Source organism: Hetaerina americana, unplaced genomic scaffold, assembly GCF_022747635.1.
Source record: "Hetaerina americana unplaced genomic scaffold, ioHetAmer1.1.p SCAF_38, whole genome shotgun sequence".
In the NCBI taxonomy this organism is placed as follows: Eukaryota; Metazoa; Arthropoda; class Insecta; order Odonata; family Calopterygidae; genus Hetaerina; species Hetaerina americana.
In genome coordinates, this window is record NW_027286963.1 from 1,922,064 (window position 1) to 1,930,063 (window position 8,000).

Sequence of the window (8,000 nt, forward strand, 5' to 3'; positions counted from 1 at the left end):
TTCCCATGACTTTGGGATATGTCCCCTGAAATGTTCAGAATATTGCTGTTCCCAATACTTTTCAATCTCTGTCATGAGATGTTTTACACCTTATCCAGGGTCAAATTGGAGTATTGCTCCTTGGTTCATCCCAAGCATCTGATGACCATTTGGGTGCCACAGAACTCACACATCAGTATCTCCTTCTCCTTCTTATGGGTCTCCAGGAATGGCAAACACCTGGGTGGATCATGAACCAGCTGACCAATCATGAGCAATAGATTCACATACTGCTCATTTACTGTTGTAGCTGAACTAGAGGTTTCTCCCTACACATTCAGTTTCCTCTTACACCAAGAAAGGATAATGAGGGAGTATTCTTCATCCCCCTACCCACAGCAAACAAGTCATACACAAGAAAAAATATGGCAGATATCCTAAGGGATTGGAATTTAACACTATATGTTACATAGCCCCTGCAAGCCACCACTAGGGTTTGTGACAGGGGATGATTATACACCAGACTACTTTTGACCTAAAATATTCCCCCCCCCTTCCCTAGTGGGGTCAGACAAAGTTATTCTGATCCCTTATCGCTTGTGAGAAAAATGACATCTTAAATTTATCTTTTATACAATTAATTTCTCTAATTGACTTACTTTCTCTAACTGTCATGATCTCTCTTACTGTAGTACAATGGGAGAAATAATACATTTTCAACATGATTGCTGAAGAGGCATCCTTCCTATTTATGCAAGAGATTTAATCTGTAGTTAAATCTTTGCTCTGTGAGTGATTCCCAAGCAAAGAGGAAGGAGGTCAATTTAGAACAGAAATTGAAAACTGGAATGTCTAGACGGAGATCAAAGCAACTTCTGATAGTCAATATTTTTCTTTTAATTTTGGAAATAGATCATATAGAACCTTGTAAAAATTAGCAATCATGTTCCTCACTTTGTTGCACCCCCCCCCCCCTATGTCAGGGTAGGGATAACCCTGAATAATTCTGTCACCCTCAGGATGAGAGCCCATACTCTCAGGGTAGGTAAGCAGTACACACGCTATGTCACCGAACTGGTCCCCCGCTATGAATTATGATGAGCAAAAACCTTGCAAAGCCTCTGGCTAGAGTTTTTACTTTACACTTTGACCAATCACTTTATTACGAATTTCCAAATGTTCCCAATAACAGGGAGATGGCAACAGCAGTGATTTTTTTTACATTATTCAATTGAACAAAATTACTGATTCCAAAACACAGCACTCGGGCAACTTAAATCATGGCTTGTGTCTGAAGTATGACACTCTCTCTCAATCAATACTATCCGACTTGAGACAGCTGTTTTAAGTGATTATTTCACCTTTTATATTGATATCATATTATACCATCAATTCCACTCATTCATCTGTTTTCCTCTCAGAGAGATTCAAAAGAAAAAATTTTATGGAAGCAGACACTGAAAGATACATTACTTCCACCATCTGTCCCTTTCGTCTCAGTCATCATCTTCACCTCATCACTTGGTTCATGTTCAGTCATTAAACCACCAAAAAATTTATTGGACAGTAAATGTCCAGCTATAAATTCCATAAAACCATCTTTCAGTTTTTTTAAACTTGAAAAATTTGAATGGTTTTCATGCAAAACCTTCCAATTGTATGAAATATCCCATTTATGTACCTACCTTATGTAAAACTTATGATAAGGTGAACGTTTCCTTGGAGGTGATTGGTCATTTATTTACTCTCTTGCACTGCCGCTAGCTAAATACCTTATTTCCCAGAACTATACAGAGAGCCAAAGTTACAAATCAAACTTGTAACAGGACTGAAAGAGGGGAACTGAATCATCACTACTGAATATTTATTATCTAGAATAATATTCAAACTATAAGTCGACAAAGAAGTCACCAAATTGATTTTTAAAAAATATTAGGCACTAACAGATTGCTAAAACAATCTTCCGAATTTCATAATCTTTTTCTGGTCCACAGATTTCATGACACCTACATCATTTTCCATGGCAGATACTTGAAAAAATCAATTTGTGAGACAGGGAAAATTGAATTCTATCAATCTCCTTCGTGAGTTTCTGAGAAAATGAAAACATTTGTGGGAGGGTTTGAACCTATTGTAAAGCTCAACCAAATGACCAGATGATAATTTAAAATTGCTCATTCATATTAAGGCATTTGAAAAAAAGATACTAATCCTTAAGTTGCTCTTTTAGAATAAGAATGCGAGGAATGAAAGTACCTATATTTTTAGCCCATAGTTCTTCATATTATGCAAACCTGAATTTCTGTGACTTTCAAGAGCGACATATAATTTCTTTACTTAATTAGTATTCCAACCTGTAATACAGCTGACTCATATGTTTCCAAACGTCCATGCAAAAGGCATAAACGTTTCTTGCAAAGTAATATCATTCTTTTCTAAATCTATCATAAAAATACAGTAACTAATTAAGCTGAAAACCAGACAATATGAAATTAAATAAAAAATATGATTATGAAATGTGCACACATGAAATATACCCTAATGCCCTTCCAACATTGGTAATAAAGGGTGAATTCAGACCCCTTCATGACAGATTTTAAATTTCAGTGTGCAAAAATCATCAATAAATATATTTTGAAATTTTGCTGCGAATTATTTTGAGATTTTCTTTTCAAGGACTACGGGCAGCAGAAATTTCTGCTGAGTCCAACATTGGAATGTTATTTTTATTTGTAATTGATAAAGTTGGAACAAAAGAACAAACTGACAGATACAAAAATTTATTATTGCTGTTTGAATTTGTTCAACACTGTGCTCTGGCTTATTCAGTTCTGGAGAGTAAGTTCCAGAATTCCATTCTGTCATGTTTCCCGAAAGAAGAGACCTGTGGATGCATCAATTGAAGTGAATGTAATTTTCAAAAAATGTTAATTGAAAACTTATCAGTGTCCAATTTTGCCTAAAAGCATGAGACAATCAATAAGATTAAGTTCATTGTAAACGTTTGATTGGTAAGGAAAATGTGAGAATATGAAGAAACAATGTAGGTATACTTAATTCAATCAACAGTTTTATTAAATCAATGACTGAATAAACGCATTCAAATAAAATCTCAATCAAGTGTGAATATAAAAGACAAAATTCTCTCCAAAACTAGTTGGCATACATGACTTATTGTAATGTTTTTTTTTAAATAATTTTTCTTCACGTGAACAAACAATCAAATTAGAACCTTTTTAAAGTGTTTAGATTATGTAACAATAAGGGTTTCGTTGAAAATAAAGGAGTGATCACAAGAACATCTTAATTCCACTAATTTATTTCATGTGGCTACGTAATAGTGCAGCAGACTGACATGTTGGAGATGTCACCCATTCTTTTTACACATAGTCCAGTATACATTACGAGACACTTTTCTTAAGCAGTAAGCACTTGTACAATCAACTGTTTTTTTTTTCAGTTCATAAGAGGGTAGGATAAAACACTCTTTTTTTTTCTTTAAAACAGTACGTCTTGTTGAACCTGAAAACAATCTAGCAAAGTGTACTGGCATTTACAATTACAAAATGAAGTTTTTTTGTATTTCATTAACAAATACACAGAACAAAACATCCACACTAAATTATCATCATTTTTATAAATAACATCTTTGGATTTATTAAAAGATATAGCACATTGAATTATAAAACATGTATAAATAAATTCAAAATGAAATGATAAAAGATTTGCCACACGGCTTCATAATGCAACATATGCCAGGCATCAAGTACAATTTTATCAAGCTGCCCAGCATACCAAAAAACCATACACCTAACTCAAAATTTTTAAACGATTACACTTGTGTGAGTGTGTGTGCTGCAAAGAGTTTTTTTTTTCTTCCTGGAACATATTTCCAACTTGTTAAGAGCATATTGCACGGCTAAAAGGCCATATCACTTTTTAAAATGAAAACCTTGAATTCCGAGCAAATAATATTTATCACCATAATCACTTCAGTCAAAACAGAATTCTTTCCTTGAGTCTTGCGCTCAAGAAAGCACATGGCCAAAGCAAAGTGGTCCATCAACACTGATATAATGGTCGAAGTGAGGGCTAAAATATGGGATTCACACATACTTGCAATCATACATGCTCAATATATTACATAAAAATGCTCAGTAGAGTATAGAGATTAAATGTAACTATACTGTCAATTAATGATTTCATTTATTCAAGTTTATTGGTTCTAAAAGTAGATGTATTGCCATACCTGATAATTGTAACCTGTTTAGAAGAATTGGACTTCAAACTAGGAATTTTAATTCAATCGAAAAACAAGAAATGAAAAAGGAAAAAAGTTTAAAAGACCGTTTAACTTTTATAGTAGATAATTTTCTTCCGATAAATGCTGAAAAATCTTAAATGTTTCTTAAGATGGCAGAGAATATTTCATTCTTTCGAAATGATTTCATTGTCCGTTATGGTTCATAACCTTTAAGAGGTTAGAAGCACGACAAACAATTTGGAGGTTCTCTGCACAATACGAGTTTATTTATCTTCATTTTTGATGACTCATTGACTCTTTTAATCGTTCATTTATCTGTCTCCTTTTGGTTTTTTTTTCAAAGTTACACTTGGAAATAAATTACAGCACATTTTTTTTTCCAGAATGAGCATTGAAAACATTTATCACCGGTTGTGTAAGAAATGCCCCAAATAGAAAACAGGACTTTGTTTTTCTAGACTTCCAAGTACGTTGAATACTGGGAATGTAGTAGTCAATGACAACCTGTATTGGAATACATATGTACTTTGAATGTATATAAGCATTACATTAGAAACTTCAATCCTAATAAATGACAAAAACCATGACCAATTAATTTCAAGTCATGAAATTTTCCACTGGCAACAGATTACCAATGAAACATACACAAAAAAAAGGAAAAAAAATCATCTTTTACAATTTTGTACATAAAATTAATTGTTAGGGCATGATATTCGAGCATTTTTAAAAACAGTTAAAAATAATCATTACAATTAAAAAATGACCCAACGATTTCCTTGATATGATAAATCAATGTTTTCTATAGAATTATTGTCCCGAAATTATTATAAAAGTGAATTTTCAGCCTTAGTGATATTACTTCATATCTCAATACGTTAACAGGATGGAAACCAAACTGCACTTTTTTGTTTTTTTTTCTAGTTCAGGCACAAAAGTCAACTTGTAATATTTCAATGGTCATACTTTTGTATTTCTCCCAACTTATTGCATCCACGTGCCTCCCCCATCCATATCTTCATCAATCTAATACTATTAATCAAGTTAGGGTTTCAATGCTTGTGAAATGTTACTGGACACTACAAAGCTTAATACTTATCAGCCAACTTCAAATATAGATATACCATTCTTAAAGTAGAATAAAATAAATATTTTCAGCTATTTTATGTACTAAAATCTCTTTGTAACGGCTATTTCTCCTGGTACTCATTAGATATTAAAACTTTTCATTAAAATCTGGACTACAGTGGCTCACACAGTTATGCAGGTTAACATTCACACAAGCTCGCAATTACATAAAAGCATATACAAACAGACATACATATCAACACATACACACAAACACACAATGCACAGGCATGCATACAGCAAACATACATAAGGGCATTACAAGGGATACTGTAGCAGCCATTGACAACATAACCAATGGGCATTTTAAGAGATGTCAGAATATTTTGGGGCTATCTTTCTTCAGTGCATAATAACAGTAAAGTACAAGGATTCTTTCTCAATGTTAAGCAGGAAATCCCATCCAATCCTCTGATCAATAAGGACTTTCCCCATCGCTTAGCATGGTGTTTCCCTGCGAAATGAAAACACGACACAGTCAGTCCCTTCCATTATTCCTAATGTTTACATAGTGGACCCTAATTTCTTTTTGGCAGATGCCATAGAATTTCACCCTCAGTTATAGTTTAGTCCACACTGCCTCTTACTTTTTCACCTTGGGTAACATTAAAATGGTATATTTATAAATTTATCAACTGTTTCTACCTGGCCGAAAGCCTCTTGCATCACCTTGAAAACAATCTGTTATGTCCCTGCAGGAGGACACCCAAACATGCCCGGGAAATACTTTTTTTAATATATTTTTTTGTAGCTTAAGTCTGCTGCAAATTTGATACAGCCAACAGCCCTGTTTAAGTGCTAAATCTAACTTCATGAGGAAGAGGGCTGGTGGTTTTTCACACACACACACACACACACATATATATATATATATACACATATATATATATATATATATATATATATATATATATATATATATGTGTGTGTATATATATATATATATATATATATATATATATATATATACAAGAATAAACACACAGACACAAAAATATTCATCATGTTCCCCACTGCGTACTCTTAAAACAAAGGTGACTTCCAGACTCCCCCCTTCAAAAGGGGAGAAGACAACATTTGCCTCCAAACCTTTCAAATAAAAAAATCAATACACAAAATTATCTCGGGCATGAATGGAAACTTAGGTTTCTTCTTCGGTCAACAACATACCAACATCATCTCCTTGGGAGGGGAGATAAGGGGAAGCTTCTAAAATCTGTACAGTTTCTTCTTCAAAATCATTCGCCAAAGCCTCGAAAATTTCATCTGATCCAAAGGCATAGGACGTTTCCATTACTGTCGCCTCCACAAAACTGTCAATCTCCCATCAACTTGCAACAATACCCTTTCGGGGGGAGGGATTGGGGGGAGGGGGGGGAAACAAGAAATCGCACCACTTGCCGTGACTGCACAGAGAAGAACGAGGTCTAACGAGATGAAACAAATACCTAATTTTTTATGAGGCATGGAATGTTGTCAGCTAAGATTTTCAAGCACAGTTGGATGAGGGATCAAGATTCGTCAAATAATAGTGCCGAGGGTCTCGGGGATGGACCATTGACTTCGTCACAAAGTGGGCCAACGATGAGGCAGCGAGGTTTTCGGATGAACCAAATGTATTGGTGGGGTAAAAAAAATGAAATGTTGGCAAAAGATATGGAGGTGGGGCAAGAGGATGGGTAAGAGAGGTTGGGAGAGGGATGGGGAAGGAGGTATAATGCAAATATGGGGAGATGTAGCCGTGAGGAAAGGTCACAGCAACCAGAGAGAGAGAGAGAGAGAGAGAGAGAGAGAGAGGAAAAGAGATTGCTCACGAAATGACCATCCCCTCTCCCTCCCCTCTTCATTCTTGAAAAGAGATCCCGTTGTTGTTTTATTTTACAATATCATCATATTCATTTTGCAAGGGGTGCACAGACTGCAGACATATACAATGCGAGAGAGAGAGAGAGAGAGCGTCTAGCCGCGAGAGGAGTTGGCTGGTCAACGCTCCCCATTCATCATTCTCTGAGAAATGAGGATAGGGGTCTTCCGAGGGGTGAGGTGAGTGTGTGGTGAGTGAGGAGGGGCCCCATTCCAAAGCACTCGTTCAGAGTGAGCGGAGACTGCAGGTGCCTGTGCGGGATCACTTCTCGCTCGAGGAGTCCGGCAGCAGAGGAGAGATCCTGGAGAGGCAGAATCACGAGTGCAAAGAACGTCACGACAAAGTTTCACAACTCCTCGGGTTGGGGAGGAGGAGGAAAAGGGGGGTTTTGTTTCAGTAGTTATGATTAAAAAAAACTGCACCCCCCCGAAAAGCAGGCCACTGCTTTTGGGAGACACAGGAGGTTGCCTGAAAACTTAGGGTGCTCCATTGGTCAAAATGAGAGCTTCAAAGGGGATTAATTAAATTAAAAAAAAACCTTATATCAGAGTGAAAAAAAAAGAATGTGTTCCCCTATCCTCCCCCATAGAAGCTATACCACTTCAGCCACCAAAACAAAAAAAAAGGAAGACAAAAAAAATAACAAGGCAAAACCATTTAGGAGAACATAACATGATTTACATAGTATTCACCATTGTCTTTGATTAATCTAGATCAATTCTGCAAATTGTTTGCGAAAAAAACATTGACTATGCAATGGGGATACTC

At 35.6% G+C, this 8,000-nt stretch overlaps 1 protein-coding gene across 6 annotated transcripts in view; it reads right to left on the bottom strand.

Moving 5' to 3' along the window:
- Positions 1-3,282: 3,282 nt before the first annotated feature.
- Positions 3,283-8,000, bottom strand: part of LOC139691587 (amyloid beta precursor protein binding family B member 2-like) — a 400,834-nt gene continuing 396,116 nt past the window's right edge. For 5 of the 6 annotated variants that reach the window (XM_071589484.1, XM_071589483.1, XM_071589482.1 and 2 more), the window contains one exon: positions 3,283-5,822. The gene's annotated coding sequence lies outside the window, so the exon portion shown is untranslated. Of the gene's footprint in view, positions 5,823-6,319; positions 7,534-8,000 lie in introns of those variants that run through there. The other variant, XM_071589481.1, reaches the window with a different exon arrangement.